At 71.6% G+C, this 13,659-nt stretch overlaps 1 protein-coding gene across 3 annotated transcripts in view; it reads left to right on the top strand.

The window, feature by feature from the left end:
* Positions 1 to 13,659, top strand: part of GALK1 (galactokinase 1) — a 429,466-nt gene that overhangs the window by 385,608 nt on the left and 30,199 nt on the right. The gene's annotated exons all lie outside the window — the stretch shown is intronic.

The raw sequence follows: 13,659 nt of genomic DNA on the forward strand, positions 1-13,659 counted from the left end.
CCCCCACTCGGCCCTCCCTCTCACCCTTCCTCGACCCCCACTCTGCCCTCCCTCCCACCCTTCCTCGACCGCCACTCGGCCCTCCCTCGCACCCTTCCTCGACCCCCACTCGGCCCTCCCTCCCACCCTTCCTCGACCCCCACTCGGCCCTCCCTCCCACTCTTCCTCGACCTCCACTCGGCCCTCCCTCCCACCCTTCCTCGACCCCCACTCGGCCCTCCCTCCCACCCTTCCTCGACCCCCACTCGGCCCTCCCTCCCACCCTTCCTCGACCCCCACTCGGCCCTCCCTCCCACCCTTCCTCGACCCCCACTCGGCCCTCCCTCCCACCCTTCCTCGACCCCCACTCGGCCCTCCCTCCCTCCCACCCTTCCTCGACCCCCACTCGGCCCTCCCTCCCTCCCACCCTTCCTCGACCCCCACTCGGCCCTCCCTCCCACCCTTCCTCGACCCCCACTCGGCCCTCCCTCCCACCCACCCTTCCTCGACCCCCACTCGCCCCTCCCTCCCACCCACCCTTCCTCGACCCCCACTCGCCCCTCCCTCCCACCCTCCCTTCCTCGACCCCCACTCGCCCCTCCCTCCCACCCTCCCTTCCTCGACCCCCACTCGCCCATCCCTCCCACCCGCCCTTCCTCGACCCCCACTCGGCCCTTTCCTCGACCGCCACTCGGTCCTCCCTCCCACCCACCCTTCCTCGACCCCCACCCTTCCTTAACCCCCATTCGGCCCTCCCTCCCACCCACCCTTCCTCGACCCCCAAACCCTTCCTCGATCCCCACCAGGCCCTCCCGCCCACCCTTCCTTGACCCCCAAACCCTTCCTCGACCCCCACCAGGCCCTCCCTCCCACCTACCCACCCTTCCTCAGCCCCCACCTCCCTCCCTCCCCACCAGGCCCTCCCTCCCACCCACCCTTCCTCAGCCCCCACCAGGCCCTCCCTCCCACCCACCCTTCCTGGAACACCACTCAGCCCCCTGTACCACCGACCCACCATTCTGTGACCCCACTCAGCCTTCCCTCTCACCCACCCTCAACCCCCACTTGGGCCTCCCACCCTCCGTTCATTGACCCCCACTCGGCCCTCCCGCTCACCCTTCCTCGACCCACCCTTCCCTCCCGCCCACCCTTTCTTGACCCGCAAACCCACTCGGCCCTCCCTCCCTCCCACCCTTCCTCGACCCCCACTCAGCCCTCCCTCCCACCCTTCCTCGACCCCCACTCGGCCCTCCCACCCTTCCTTGACCCCCACTCGGCCCTCCCTCCCTCCCTCCCACCCTTCCTCGACCCCCACTCGGCCCTCCCTCCCACCCTTCCTCGACCCCCACTCGGCCCTCCCTCCCACCCTTCCTCGACCCCCACTCGGCCCACCCTTCCTCGACCCCCACTCGGCCCTCCCTCCCTTCCTCGACCCCCACTCGGCCCTCCCTCCCTTCCTCGACCCCCACTTGGCCCTCCCTCCCTTCCTCGACCCCCACTCGGCCCTCCCTCCCTCCCACCCTTCCTCGACCCCCACTCGGCCCTCCCTCCCTCCCACCCTTCCTCGACCCCCACTCGGCCCTCCCTCCCTCCCACCCTTCCTCGACCCCCACTCGGCCCTCCCTCCCTCCCACCCTTCCTCGACCCCCACTCGGTCCTCCCTCCCTCCCACCCTTCCTCGACCCCCACTCGGCCCTCCCTCCCACCCTTCCTCGACCCCCACTCGGCCCACCCTTCCTCGACCCACACTCGGCCCGCCCTCCCTCCCACCCTTCCTCGACCCCCACTCGGCCCTCCCTCCCACCCTTCCTCGACCCCCACTCGGCCCTCCCTCCCTCCCACCCTTCCTAGACCCCCACTCGGCCCTCCCTCCCTCCCTCCCTCCCACTCTTCCTCGACCTGCACTCGGGCCTCCCACCCTTCCTCGATCCTCCCACCCACCCTTCCTCGACCCCCACTCGGCCCTCCCTCCCACCCTTCCTCGACCCCCACTCGGCCCTCCCTCCCACCCTTCCTCGACCCCCACTCGGCCCTCCCTCCCACCCTTCCTCGACCCCCACTCGGCCCTCCCTCCCACCCTTCCTCGACCCCCACTCGGCCCTCCCTCTCACCCTTCCTCGACCCCCCCCACTCGGCCCTCCCTCCCCACCCTTCCTCGACCCCCACTCGACCCTCCCTCCCACTCTTCCTCGACCTCCACTCGGCCCTCCCTCCCACCCTTCCTCGACCCCCACTCGGCCCTCCCTCCCACCCTTCCTCGACCCCCATTCGGCCCTCCCTCCCACCCTTCCTCGACCCCCATTCGGCCCTCCCTCCCACCCTTCCTCGACCCCCATTCGGCCCTCCCTCCCACCCTTCCTCGACCCCCACTCGGACCTCCCTCCCACCCTTCCTCGACCCCCACTCGGCCCTCCCTCCCTCCCACCCTTCCTCGACCCCCACTCGGCCCTCCCTCGACCCCCACTCGGCCCTCCCTCCCTCCCACCCTTCCTCGACCTCCACTCGGCCCTCCCGCCCTCCCTCCCACCCTTCCTCGACCTCCACTCGGCCCTCCCTCCCTCCCTCCCTCCCACCCTTCCTCGACCTCCACTCGGCCCTCCCTCCCACTCTTCCTCGACCCGCACTCGGCCCTCCCACCCTTCCTCGAACCTCCCACCCACCCTTCCTCGCCCCCCCCACTCGGCCCTCCCTCCCACCCTTCCTCGACCCCCACTCGGCCCTCCCTCCCACCCTTCCTCGACCCCCACTCGGCCCTCCCTCCCACCCACCCTTCCTCGACCTCCCACCCTTCCTCGACCTCCACTCGGCCCTCCCACCCTTCCTCGACCTCCACTCGGCCCTCCCTCCCTCCCACCCTTCCTCGACCTCCACTCGGCCCTCCCGCCCTCCCTCCCACCCTTCCTCGACCTCCACTCGGCCCTCCCTCCCTCCCTCCCTCCCTCCCTCCCACCCTTCCTCGACCTCCACTCGGCCCTCCCTCCCACTCTTCCTCGACCCGCACTCGGCCCTCCCACCCTTCCTCGAACCTCCCACCCACCCTTCCTCGCCCCCCCACTCGGCCCTCCCTCCCACCCTTCCTCGACCCCCACTCGGCCCTCCCTCCCACCCTTCCTCGACCCCCACTCGGCCCTCCCTCCCACCCTTCCTCGACCCCCACTCGGCCCTCCCTCCCTCCCACCCTTCCTCGACCCCCACTCGGCCCTCCCTCCCTCCCACCCTTCCTCGACCTCCACTCGGCCCTCCCTCCCACCCTTCCTCGACCCCCACTCGGCCCTCCCTCCCACCCACCCTTCCTCGACCCTCCCTCCCACCCACCCTTCCTCGACCCCCACTCGCCCCTCCCTCCCACCCACCCTTCCTCGACCCCCACTCGCCCCTCCCTCCCACCCTCCCTTCCTCGACCCCCACTCGCCCCTCCCTCCCACCCTCCCTTCCTCGACCCCCACTCGCCCATCCCTCCCACCCGCCCTTCCTCGACCCCCACTCGGCCCTTTCCTCGACCCCCACTCGGTCCTCCCTCCCACCCACCCTTCCTCGACCCCCACCCTTCCTTAACCCCCATTCGGCCCTCCCTCCCACCCACCCTTCCTCGACCCCCAAACCCTTCCTCGATCCCCACCAGGCCCTCCCGCCCACCCTTCCTTGACCCCCAAACCCTTCCTCGACCCCCACCAGGCCCTCCCTCCCACCTACCCACCCTTCCTCAGCCCCCACCTCCCTCCCTCCCCACCAGGCCCTCCCTCCCACCCACCCTTTCTCAGCCCCCACCAGGCCCTCCCTCCCACCCACCCTTCCTGGAACACCACTCAGCCCCCATCCCACCCACCCTTCCGCGATCCCCACTCACCCCCCTGTACCACCGACCCACCATTCTGTGACCCCACTCAGCCTTCCCTCTCACCCACCCTCAACCCCCACTTGGGCCTCCCACCCTCCGTTCATTGACCCCCACTCGGCCCTCCCGCTCACCCTTCCTCGACCCCCACCAGGCCCTCCCGCCCACCCTTCCTGGACCCCCACCAGGCCCTCACCTCCACCCTTCCTTGACCATCACCCAGCCCTCCCGCCCACCCTTCCTCGACCCACCCTTCCCTCCCGCCCACCCTTTCTTGACCCGCAAACCCACTCGGCCCTCCCTCCCTCCCACCCTTCCTCGACCCCCACTCAGCCCTCCCTCCCACCCTTCCTCGACCCCCACTCGGCCCACCCTTCCTCGACCCCCACTCGGCCCTCCCTCCCTCCCTTCCTCGACCCCCACTTGGCCCTCCCTCCCTTCCTCGACCCCCACTCGGCCCTCCCTCCCTCCCACCCTTCCTCGACCCCCACTCGGCCCTCCCTCCCTCCCACCCTTCCTCGACCCCCACTCGGCCCTCCCTCCCACCCTTCCTCGACCCCCACTCGGTCCTCCCTCCCTCCCACCCTTCCTCGACCCCCACTCGGCCCTCCCTCCCACCCTTCCTCGACCCCCACTCGGCCCACCCTTCCTCGACCCACACTCGGCCCGCCCTCCCTCCCACCCTTCCTCGACCCCCACTCGGCCCTCCCTCCCACCCTTCCTCGACCCCCACTCGGCCCTCCCTCCCACCCTTCCTCGACCCCCACTCGGCCCTCCCTCCCACCCTTCCTCGACCCCCACTCGGCCCTCCCTCCCTCCCACCCTTCCTAGACCCCCACTCGGCCCTCCCTCCCTCCCTCCCTCCCACTCTTCCTCGACCTGCACTCGGGCCTCCCACCCTTCCTCGATCCTCCCACCCACCCTTCCTCGACCCCCACTCGGCCCTCCCTCCCACCCTTCCTCGACCCCCACTCGGCCCTCCCTCCCACCCTTCCTCGACCCCCACTCGGCCCTCCCTCCCACCCTTCCTCGACCCCCACTCGGCCCTCCCTCCCACCCTTCCTCGACCCCCACTCGGCCCTCCCTCCCACCCTTCCTCGACCCCCACTCGGCCCTCCCTCCCACCCTTCCTCGACCCCCACTCGGCCCTCCCTCTCACCCTTCCTCGAACCCCCACTCGGCCCTCACCCCCCACAGATCCTCTACCCCCACTCGACCCTCCCTCCCACTCTTCCTCGACCTCCACTCGGCCCTCCCTCCCACCCTTCCTCGACCCCCACTCGGCCCTCCCTCCCACCCTTCCTCGACCCCCACTCGGCCCTCCCTCCCACCCTTCCTCGACCCCCACTCGGACCTCCCTCCCACCCTTCCTCGACCCCCACTCGGCCCTCCCTCCCTCCCACCCTTCCTCGACCCCCACTCGGCCCTCCCTCGACCCCCACTCGGCCCTCCCTCCCTCCCACCCTTCCTCGACCTCCCACCCTTCCTCGACCTCCACTCGGCCCTCCCACCCTTCCTCGACCTCCACTCGGCCCTCCCTCCCTCCCACCCTTCCTCGACCTCCACTCGGCCCTCCCGCCCTCCCTCCCACCCTTCCTCGACCTCCACTCGGCCCTCCCTCCCTCCCTCCCTCCCTCCCTCCCACCCTTCCTCGACCTCCCACTCGGCCCTCCCTCCCACTCTTCCTCGACCCGCACTCGGCCCTCCCACCCTTCCTCGAACCTCCCACCCACCCTTCCTCGCCCCCCCCACTCGGCGCTCCCACCCACCCTTCCTCGACCCCCCCCACTCGGCCCTCCCACCCACCCTTCCTCCACCCCCCCACTCGGCCCTCCCACCCACCCTTCCTCCACCCCCCCCACTCGGCCCTCCCACCCACCCTTCCTCCACCCCCCCCACTCGGCCCTCCCTCCCTCCCACCCTTCCTCGACCCCCACTCGGCCCTCCCTCCCTCCCACCCTTCCTCGACCCCCACTCGGTCCTCCCTCCCTCCCACCCTTCCTCGACCCCCACTCGGCCCTCCCTCCCACCCTTCCTCGACCCCCACTCGGCCCACCCTTCCTCGACCCACACTCGGCCCGCGCTCCCTCCCACCCTTCCTCGACCCCCACTCGGCCCTCCCTCCCACCCTTCCTCGACCCCCACTCGGCCCTCCCTCCCTCCCACCCTTCCTAGACCCCCACTCGGCCCTCCCTCCCTCCCTCCCTCCCACTCTTCCTCGACCTGCACTCGGGCCTCCCACCCTTCCTCGATCCTCCCACCCACCCTTCCTCGACCCCCACTCGGCCCTCCCTCCCACCCTTCCTCGACCCCCACTCGGCCCTCCCTCCCACCCTTCCTCGACCCCCACTCGGCCCTCCCTCCCACCCTTCCTCGACCCCCACTCGGCCCTCCCTCCCACCCTTCCTCGACCCCCACTCGGCCCTCCCTCTCACCCTTCCTCGACCCCCCACTCGGCCCTCCCTCCCCACCCTTCCTCGACCCCCACTCGACCCTCCCTCCCACTCTTCCTCGACCTCCACTCGGCCCTCCCTCCCACCCTTCCTCGACCCCCACTCGGCCCTCCCTCCCACCCTTCCTCGACCCCCATTCGGCCCTCCCTCCCACCCTTCCTCGACCCCCACTCGGACCTCCCTCCCACCCTTCCTCGACCCCCACTCGGCCCTCCCTCCCTCCCACCCTTCCTCGACCCCCACTCGGCCCTCCCTCGACCCCCACTCGGCCCTCCCTCCCTCCCACCCTTCGTCGACCTCCACTCGGCCCTCCCGCCCTCCCTCCCACCCTTCCTCGACCTCCACTCGGCCCTCCCTCCCTCCCTCCCACCCTTCCTCGACCTCCACTCGGCCCTCCCTCCCACTCTTCCTCGACCCGCACTCGGCCCTCCCACCCTTCCTCGAACCTCCCACCCACCCTTCCTCGCCCCCCCCCACTCGGCCCTCCCTCCCACCCTTCCTCGACCCCCACTCGGCCCTCCCTCCCACCCTTCCTCGACCCCCACTCGGCCCTCCCTCCCACCCTTCCTCGACCCCCACTCGGCCCTCCCTCCCACCCTTCCTCGACCCCCACTCGGCCCTCCCTCCCTCCCACCCTTCCTCGACCCCCACTCGGCCCTCCCTCCCTCCCACCCTTCCTCGACCTCCACTCGGCCCTCCCACCCTTCCTCGACCTCCACTCTGCCCTCCCTCCCTCCCACCCTTCCTCGACCTCCACTCGGCCCTCCCGCCCTCCCTCCCACCCTTCCTCGACCTCCACTCGGCCCTCCCTCCCTCCCTCCCTCCCTCCCTCCCACCCTTCCTCGACCTCCACTCGGCCCTCCCTCCCACTCTTCCTCGACCCGCACTCGGCCCTCCCACCCTTCCTCGAACCTCCCACCCACCCTTCCTCGCCCCCCCACTCGGCCCTCCCTCCCACCCTTCCTCGACCCCCACTCGGCCCTCCCTCCCACCCTTCCTCGACCCCCACTCGGCCCTCCCTCCCACCCTTCCTCGACCCCCACTCGGCCCTCCCTCCCTCCCACCCTTCCTCGACCCCCACTCGGCCCTCCCTCCCTCCCACCCTTCCTCGACCTCCACTCGGCCCTCCCTCCCACCCTTCCTCGACCCCCACTCGGCCCTCCCTCCCACCCACCCTTCCTCGACCCTCCCTCCCACCCACCCTTCCTCGACCCCCACTCGCCCCTCCCTCCCACCCACCCTTCCTCGACCCCCACTCGCCCCTCCCTCCCACCCTCCCTTCCTCGACCCCCACTCGCCCCTCCCTCCCACCCTCCCTTCCTCGACCCCCACTCGCCCATCCCTCCCACCCGCCCTTCCTCGACCCCCACTCGGCCCTTTCCTCGACCCCCACTCGGTCCTCCCTCCCACCCACCCTTCCTCGACCCCCACCCTTCCTTAACCCCCATTCGGCCCTCCCTCCCACCCACCCTTCCTCGACCCCCAAACCCTTCCTCGATCCCCACCAGGCCCTCCCGCCCACCCTTCCTTGACCCCCAAACCCTTCCTCGACCCCCACCAGGCCCTCCCTCCCACCTACCCACCCTTCCTCAGCCCCCACCTCCCTCCCTCCCCACCAGGCCCTCCCTCCCACCCACCCTTTCTCAGCCCCCACCAGGCCCTCCCTCCCACCCACCCTTCCTGGAACACCACTCAGCCCCCATCCCACCCACCCTTCCGCGATCCCCACTCACCCCCCTGTACCACCGACCCACCATTCTGTGACCCCACTCAGCCTTCCCTCTCACCCACCCTCAACCCCCACTTGGGCCTCCCACCCTCCGTTCATTGACCCCCACTCGGCCCTCCCGCTCACCCTTCCTCGACCCCCACTCGGCCCTCCCTCCCTCCCACCCTTCCTCGACCCCCACTCGGCCCTCCCTCCCTCCCACCCTTCCTCGACCTCCACTCGGCCCTCCCTCCCACCCTTCCTCGACCCCCACTGGGCCCTCCCTCCCACCCACCCTTCCTCGACCTCCCACCCTTCCTCGACCTCCACTCGGCCCTCCCACCCTTCCTCGACCTCCACTCGGCCCTCCCTCCCTCCCACCCTTCCTCGACCTCCACTCGGCCCTCCCGCCCTCCCTCCCACCCTTCCTCGACCTCCACTCGGCCCTCCCTCCCTCCCTCCCTCCCTCCCTCCCTCCCTCCCTCCCTCCCACCCTTCCTCGACCTCCACTCGGCCCTCCCTCCCACTCTTCCTCGACCCGCACTCGGCCCTCCCACCCTTCCTCGAACCTCCCACCCACCCTTCCTCGCCCCCCCCACTCGGCCCTCCCTCCCACCCTTCCTCGACCCCCACTCGGCCCTCCCTCCCACCCTTCCTCGACCCCCACTCGGCCCGCCCTCCCCACCCTTCCTCGACCCCCACTCGGCCCTCCCTCCCTCCCACCTTTCCTCGACCCCCACTCGGCCCTCCCTCCCTCCCACCCTTCCTCGACCTCCACTCGGCCCTCCCTCCCACCCTTCCTCGACCCCCACTCGGCCCTCCCTCCCACCCACCCTTCCTCGACCCTCCCTCCCACCCACCCTTCCTCGACCCCCACTCGCCCCTCCCTCCCACCCACCCTTCCTCGACCCCCACTCGCCCCTCCCTCCCACCCTCCCTTCCTCGACCCCCACTCGCCCCTCCCTCCCACCCTCCCTTCCTCGACCCCCACTCGCCCATCCCTCCCACCCGCCCTTCCTCGACCCCCACTCGGCCCTTTCCTCGACCCCCACTCGGTCCTCCCTCCCACCCACCCTTCCTCGACCCCCACCCTTCCTTAACCCCCATTCGGCCCTCCCTCCCACCCACCCTTCCTCGACCCCCAAACCCTTCCTCGATCCCCACCAGGCCCTCCCGCCCACCCTTCCTTGACCCCCAAACCCTTCCTCGACCCCCACCAGGCCCTCCCTCCCACCTACCCACCCTTCCTCAGCCCCCACCTCCCTCCCTCCCCACCAGGCCCTCCCTCCCACCCACCCTTTCTCAGCCCCCACCAGGCCCTCCCTCCCACCCACCCTTCCTGGAACACCACTCAGCCCCCATCCCACCCACCCTTCCGCGATCCCCACTCACCCCCCTGTACCACCGACCCACCATTCTGTGACCCCACTCAGCCTTCCCTCTCACCCACCCTCAACCCCCACTTGGGCCTCCCACCCTCCGTTCATTGACCCCCACTCGGCCCTCCCGCTCACCCTTCCTCGACCCCCACCAGGCCCTCCCGCCCACCCTTCCTGGACCCCCACCAGGCCCTCACCTCCACCCTTCCTTGACCATCACCCAGCCCTCCCGCCCACCCTTCCTCGACCCACCCTTCCCTCCCGCCCACCCTTTCTTGACCCGCAAACCCACTCGGCCCTCCCTCCCTCCCACCCTTCCTCGACCCCCACTCAGCCCTCCCTCCCACCCTTCCTCGACCCCCACTCGGCCCTCCCACCCTTCCTCGACCCCCACTCGGCCCTCCCTCCCTCCCTCCCTCCCACCCTTCCTCGACCCCCACTCGGCCCTCCCTCCCACCCTTCCTCGACCCCCACTCGGCCCACCCTTCCTCGACCCCCACTCGGCCCTCCCTCCCTCCCTTCCTCGACCCCCACTTGGCCCTCCCTCCCTTCCTCGACCCCCACTCGGCCCTCCCTCCCTCCCACCCTTCCTCGACCCCCACTCGGCCCTCCCTCCCTCCCACCCTTCCTCGACCCCCACTCGGCCCTCCCTCCCTCCCACCCTTCCTCGACCCCCACTCGGCCCTCCCTCCCTCCCACCCTTCCTCGACCCCCACTCGGTCCTCCCTCCCTCCCACCCTTCCTCGACCCCCACTCGGCCCTCCCTCCCACCCTTCCTCGACCCCCACTCGGCCCACCCTTCCTCGACCCACACTCGGCCCGCCCTCCCTCCCACCCTTCCTCGACCCCCACTCGGCCCTCCCTCCCACCCTTCCTCGACCCCCACTCGGCCCTCCCTCCCTCCCACCCTTCCTAGACCCCCACTCGGCCCTCCCTCCCTCCCTCCCTCCCACTCTTCCTCGACCTGCACTCGGGCCTCCCACCCTTCCTCGATCCTCCCACCCACCCTTCCTCGACCCCCACTCGGCCCTCCCACCCTTCCTCGACCCCCACTCGGCCCTCCCTCCCACCCTTCCTCGACCCCCACTCGGCCCTCCCTCCCACCCTTCCTCGACCCCCACTCGGCCCTCCCTCCCACCCTTCCTCGACCCCCCTTCCTCGACCCCCACTCGGCCCTCCCTCCCACCCTTCCTCGACCCCCACTCGGCCCTCCCTCCCACCCTTCCTCGACCCCCACTCGGCCCTCCCTCTCACCCTTCCTCGAACCCCCACTCGGCCCTCACCCCCCACCCATCCTCGACCCCCACTCGACCCTCCCTCCCACTCTTCCTCGACCTCCACTCGGCCCTCCCTCCCACCCTTCCTCGACCCCCACTCGGCCCTCCCTCCCACCCTTCCTCGACCCCCACTCGGCCCTCCCTCCCACCCTTCCTCGACCCCCACTCGGACCTCCCTCCCACCCTTCCTCGACCCCCACTCGGCCCTCCCTCCCTCCCACCCTTCCTCGACCCCCACTCGGCCCTCCCTCGACCCCCACTCGGCCCTCCCTCCCTCCCACCCTTCCTCGACCTCCCACCCTTCCTCGACCTCCACTCGGCCCTCCCACCCTTCCTCGACCTCCACTCGGCCCTCCCTCCCTCCCACCCTTCCTCGACCTCCACTCGGCCCTCCCGCCCTCCCTCCCACCCTTCCTCGACCTCCACTCGGCCCTCCCTCCCTCCCTCCCTCCCTCCCACCCTTCCTCGACCTCCACTCGGCCCTCCCTCCCACTCTTCCTCGACCCGCACTCGGCCCTCCCACCCTTCCTCGAACCTCCCACCCACCCTTCCTCGCCCCCCCCACTCGGCGCTCCCACCCACCCTTCCTCGACCCCCCCCACTCGGCCCTCCCACCCACCCTTCCTCCACCCCCCCACTCGGCCCTCCCACCCACCCTTCCTCCACCCCCCCCACTCGGCCCTCCCACCCACCCTTCCTCCACCCCCCCACTCGGCCCTCCCACCCACCCTTCCTCGACCCCCACTCGGCCCTCCCACCCTTCCTCGACCCCCCCACTTGGGCCTCCAACCCACCCTTCCTCGGCCCCCCCTCGGCCCTCCCACCCACCCTTCCTCGACCCCCCCACTCGGCCCTCCCTCCCTCCCTTCCTCGACCCCCACTTGGCCCTCCCTCCCACCCTTCCTCGACCCCCACTCGGCCCTCCCTCCCACCCTTCCTCGATCCCCACTCGGCCCTCCCTCCCACCCTTCCTCGACCCCCACTCGGCCCACCCTTCCTCGACCCCCACTCGGACCACGCTTCCTCGACCCCCACTCGGCCCTCCCTCCCTCCCACCCTTCCTCGACCCCCACTCGGCCCTCCCTCCCTCACTCCCTCCCACCCTTCCTCAGCCCCCACCAGGCCCTCCCTCCCACCCACCCTTCCTCAGCCCCCACCAGGCCCTCCCTCCCACCCACCCTTCCTCAGCCCCCACCAGGCCCTCCCTCCCACCCACCCTTCCTCAGCCCCCACCAGGCCCTCCCTCCCACCCACCCTTCCTCAGCCCCCACCAGGCCCTCCCTTCCACCCATTCTTCCTCAGCCCCCACCAGGCCTTCCCTCCCTCCCACCCACCCTTCCTCGACCCCCCATTCGGCCCTCCGACCCACCCTTCCTTGACCCCCATTCGGCCCCCGTCCCGAACCCACCCACCCTTCCTGGAACCCCACTCAGCCCCCATCCCACCCACCCACCCTTCCTGGGACCCCACTCAGACCCCATCCCTCCCACCCTTCCGCGATCCCCACTCAGCCCCCTGTACCACCGACCCACCATTCTGTGACCCCACTCAGCCTTCCCTTCCACCCACCCTCAACCCCCACTTGGGCCTCCCACCCTCCCTTCATTGACCCCCACCAGTCCCTCCCACCCACCCTTCCTCGACCCCCCACTCGCCCTACCCACACTTCCTCGACCCCCACTCGGCCCCCTAACAACCCACCCTTCCTCAACCCCCACCCTTTCTGCCTAAAAACCCACCCACCCTTCCTCGACCACCACTCGGCCCTCCCTCCCACCCTTCCTCGACCCCCACTCGGCCCTCCCTCCCACCCTTCCTCGACCCCCACTCGGCCCTCCCTCCCACCCTTCCTCGACCCCCACTCGGCCCTCCCTCCCACCCTTCCTCAACCCCCACACGGCCCTCCCTCCCACCCACCCTTCCTCGACCCCCACACGGCCCTCCCTCCCACCCACCCTTCCTCGACCCCCCACACGGCCCTCCCTCCCACCCACCCTTCCTCGACCCCCCACACTCGGCCCTCCCACCCACCCTTCCTCGACCCCCCCCACTCCGCCCTCCCACCCACCCTTCCTCGACCCCCACTCGGCCCTCCCACCCTTCCTCGACCCCCACACTTGGGCCTCCAACCCACCCTTCCTCGACCCCCCCACTCGGCCCTCCCACCCACCCTTCCTCGACGCCCCCACTCGGCCTTCCCACCCTTCCTCGACCCCCCCACTCGGCCCTCCCTCCCTCCCTTCCTCGACCCCCACTCGGCCCTCCCTCCCTCCCTTCCTCGACCCCCACTCGGCCCTCCCTCCCTCCCACCCTTCCTCGACCCCCACTCGGCCCTCCCTCCCTCCCACCCTTCCTCGACCCCTACTCGGCCCTCCCTCCCTCCCACCCTTCCTCGACCCCCACTCGGCCCTCCCTCCCACCCTTCCTCGACCCCCACTCGGCCCACCCTTCCTCGACCCCCACTCGGCCCACCCTTCCTCGACCCCCACTCGGCCCTCCCTCCCTCCCACCCTTCCTCGACCCCCACTCGGCCCTCCCTCCCTCCCTCCCTCCTCCCCACCCTTCCTCAGCCCCCACCAGGCCCTCCCTCCCACCCACCCTTCCTCAGCTCCCACCAGGCCCTCCCTCCCACCCACCCTTCCTCAGCTCCCACCAGGCCCTCCCTCCCACCCACCCTTCCTCAGCCCCCACCAGGCCCTCCCTTCCACCCATTCTTCCTCAGCCCCCACCAGGCCTTCCCTCCCTCCCACCCACCCTTCCTCGACCCCCCATTCGGCCCTCCGACCCACCCTTCCTTGACCCCCATTCGGCCCCCGTCCCGAACCCACCCACCCTTCCTGGAACCCCATCTCCCCCCATCCCACCCACCCACCCACCCTTCCTGGGACCCCACTCAGACCCCATCCCTCCACCCTTCCGCGATCCCCACTCAGCCCCCTGTACCACCGACCCACCATTCTGTGACCCCACTCAGCCTTCCCTTCCACCCACCCTCAACCCCCACTTGGGCCTCCCACCCTCCCTTCAT

The sequence above is a fragment of the Ambystoma mexicanum genome, chromosome 3q (assembly GCF_040938575.1).
Source record: "Ambystoma mexicanum isolate Mex_15411 chromosome 3q, UKY_AmexF1_1, whole genome shotgun sequence".
In the NCBI taxonomy this organism is placed as follows: Eukaryota; Metazoa; Chordata; class Amphibia; order Caudata; family Ambystomatidae; genus Ambystoma; species Ambystoma mexicanum.